The sequence below is a fragment of the Malus sylvestris genome, chromosome 5 (genome assembly GCF_916048215.2).
Source record: "Malus sylvestris chromosome 5, drMalSylv7.2, whole genome shotgun sequence".
NCBI classification, from domain to species: Eukaryota; Viridiplantae; Streptophyta; class Magnoliopsida; order Rosales; family Rosaceae; genus Malus; species Malus sylvestris.
The window spans coordinates 5,756,289-5,760,233 of NC_062264.1; the positions used below are offsets into that span (position 1 = coordinate 5,756,289).

At 36.6% G+C, this 3,945-nt stretch overlaps 1 pseudogene; it reads right to left on the minus strand.

Moving 5' to 3' along the window:
* Positions 1-766: 766 nt before the first annotated feature.
* LOC126622500 (3-ketoacyl-CoA synthase 9-like) lies at positions 767-2,381 on the minus strand (annotated as a pseudogene).
* Between the last annotated feature and the right edge of the window lie 1,564 nt (positions 2,382-3,945).

Below are 3,945 nucleotides of genomic sequence, written 5' to 3' on the forward strand. Positions count from 1 at the left end.
TAGTTTTAGACTGTCGTACTCTTAACATCATAGGAAAAGTAGTAATGAAAATAGATTGAAAGCTTTAAGTTTTAACGATAAGGATAAAATAAATGTTAAAATACTAGAATTGATTTTTTAGTGTAAAAATGTAATTTTTCGTTAAAGTGAACAATATTAGAAGTTTTTCGTTCAAACAGTGCCAAGTTGCAAAAGCTTTTGCTTAATCAACCAAATTATTATAAGAAATAACTAAACAGCTTGAGCTCAATTTCCAACTCAAATTTCTAAGCTCGTTCAATTTCGAACTCAAATTTTTAAGTTCGTTCAAGTTTGGCTCGTATAAGACACATGCCAAGCCTAACTTGAGCTCGAAAATATAAAACAAACCAACAAACACATGAGCATAGTAATATTCGATTCAGCAAAAACCTATAATTTATTCTCTTTCAACATCAATAATTATTTTATTTATTATGTCGTCTACTATAAAAATAAAATTACTTATTGTACTATTAGTCAATTACAAGTGGTTGTGCATTCAGTGTAGATTGGCTTTACTAGTGAAGATGAAGATGGAAAGAGTCCTTTTCTTCTTCTTTTTTCTTTTCTGAAGAAAATATAGTCCTTTTTCGTGCCTGTACCATCTGCAAACTATATATATATCAATGCAGTATCAACATGACCAAATCTTATAACATAATTTCAAAATAATATAATATATGAAAATCCTTGCTTGCTTTTCTGCCGTCATGCTAATGTACCAATGAGTACCAATCAACCATCATTATAATGGGTACCTATCAATACAGTCACTCCATGGATTATCATCACCACCTTGATCTAAATCCGAAACTGCCTTCCAAACAAGACTTCCAACCTTGAACCCTGTCCCAAACGGCAACATCCACACCCTATCTCCTTTCCTAACTCTCCCCTTAGCCTCAAAATACGCTAATTCTTAAAACACAAGACTACTTGATGTGTTCCCGAATCGGTGCAAACTCGTCCGAGCCGGCTCAGTCAACTCGTCACCCAACCTCAACACCCGCCCGACCTGCTCAATCACCGCTTTCCCGCCCGTGTGAATACAAAAGTGATCAAACGCCTTGGTGAAATCCGGAACTATCGGTTTCGACTTGCTCCCCGACAATGCACAACATATTATGGAGTACACGTAGAGACCAAGTTGACTCAGTGCTAGGACTCGGGGTGCAAGAATTTTGATGTGCTCACGTAAAGACATGCTTGCAACCGCTATTAAATCTTTAGCAAGGGCAACCCCGGTATTGCCCTTGTCGTCCTCCTCTTGAAATGCTGCTTTATAGGCTCGATCACTCGCTCCGTGGTGAGTACGAAGGGAGTGAATGAGTTCCATCTTTGCAACTCGGCGGCAACCCGGGTCGTTTGTCATCAATGCGGCAGTACAACTGATGGGAAAAATGCAATTGGTTACAAGCATGGGACGGTTATCACCGTAGTACCAATTCAAACTAATAGTCTCGGTTGCGACTACAAGGGCATAACCAATTTTTTTACTTTGCTTCAACACATTGGCGGCTAGATCGATTGATATTACACCGGAACTACATCCCATGCCACTTAAATTGTACGTTTTTACGCTGGGTTTTGTTAACTACATTGCAATATTTGGGAATCAAAGGGAAAATCAAGAAGAAAAGATGGATGAACACAGAGATATTAGAGAGAGTGTTTAGAGAGAGAAATAGGATTTGTATTAACTAACTAAAATATTACATACTCTGTTTTTATAAGAGAAATCCTAACTATTTTAACCAAATACTAACAAACTTACTAACTAACTGTATTACTTAATACTCCCCCTCAATCTCAACCGGGAAAACCCAGTTTGAGATTGAAAGAACATCTGCAATCACTACTATAAAACAGAAGTTGAACCATCTGCAATCTTGCAATCCCACTTCATCCAATCTGAGACATCTGCTTGATCTTCATAGCTGCAATAATGGAACCCATAAGGGATTTGGGCGTCTCTGTAGCACTTTGACTGAGCACCACCTAGAGCTCCTGCCGTAGCAGTAGCTGCAGTAATAGCTATATGGAGACCAATCGGCTGATGTTGAAGAGATTGCCCTCCCTTGCTTTTGAGGGTCAACATTAGCAGTCAGTCCTGGTCCACCACGACCCTGATCTCGACGTCTATTAGTGCCTTTGTCATTTTCAGTAAAATCCACTCGTAATTGCCGGCCATTGATCTCATAACCCTGAAAATTACCACGAGCACTTAGAGCAGTCTCTTCATCCTTGTACTCACAAAACCCGTAACCCTTTGGTTTTCCAGTCTCTCTATCAATAACTAGTCTGAAAGATACAACTGGACCAACCTCCTGGCAAATTTCTACAAGTTGTTCCTCATACATATCCTTAGTTTCTTCACATGACCATACGACAGAGAGTAAGCGCATATACTCAAACCATATCACCAAAGCTTCTAACTTTCCCAAGGCCCTGAATCAAACAAGTATACCCATGACCTCTTTGTAGCTGTTGACCAAAAAGTTAATAACTTAAAAAAATAAAATTTTCCACTTCTATTAAAACACGTGGTATACCACTTGTGTTCCCGTCACAATGAAAAATTTCTCCATGATGTGGGTGAATTTGGTAATGTTGTTAACTCAGGTGCAACATTTTCCTAAGCAATTGTGAAAGAATGAATTATTCTAACCTTAAAAAGTAATTAGCTAGGTACAGTTCATTTCTCTTTGAACTATAATAACGTAATATAATTATGTCTATGCACAAACAATTGGAGGATGTTCGTGAGTCTCTCAGCTTGTTCATGTCAAAGTTTCACATTTTTTTACCAAACAGTTTATTTATGACGAAGAAGGAGCAACGTGCCCTGCTGTCAAAGTGACGTTTTGGGCTTGATTGCAAATTTTGGAGCCCAAGATAGCCTATTCTGGATTTGGCCCCTTCTGGAGATGTGTTTAGATTGTTCTAATCTTTAAAACAATCTCATGGACCAGATTTGGAGGAGATTTAGGTCTAAAACATGGCAGATTTGTTAAATGGCAGATTTCTCCATTGTTTGACTAGGAGATTGTTTCCTAGTTTAACTTAATTTATTTTGTTTCCTAGTTTTATTTTAAGACCATCTTCAAAGGAGATGTCAAAAATACCACAAAAACATATAACAGTAACAAATGACATACCATTTTCACCAACCGAGATGTCAAAGTTGACATGTAAAAGAAGGCTAAGCTAACATGGACAAAGAGATGTCAAATTTGAAGTTTCCTTCAAATATGATTTTTGCTATTTCCAAAGGCATTCCACTTATCTCACCTTAAATGCTAGCACATTTAAGTATTATTTTATTATTTTTAAACCAATAACAACCCAACTTTTATTATTTTTATTTAAAATAAACATAAATGAAGCAATAAATTTTGGCATATAGGGTGGAAGTGAAATATTGACAGTATGTTAAATTGTCAAGCCAGCCATCAAATTGAAATTTGATGTTTTGAATTTGACGTCTCATTTGGAGATGCTCTAAGACCTTTTCTGGTAGGGTTTTATTTTGTAGTGGTATAAATAAGGCTATTTAGCCATTAGGGTTTTGGGGGAATGCACTGCTTTGGAGAATTCGGCTTAGAGGGCCTTTGACAATTGAAGTTTATTTTCTAGGTGTTTTTGTCCAAGTTCTTAATAATATTTTGTTTTATGATTGTTCGTAATTAGTCTCTTTTGCTAGGGCCAGGCCATGAGCCTTAGCAAAAATATGTTGTTTCTTTTCAATTTACTTATGATATTATACATGCATGTTTTGAATTATTAATCCGCGTTTGAAACTAAGTGTCTTAATGATTCGCAACCATTAGTATGTTTAGAAAAGTAATTTGATGCAATTTTGGTCGAAAGGCTTACTAAAATTGGCGATAGCTTCTTGTGGTTAATAATTATAAGTTCACTTAG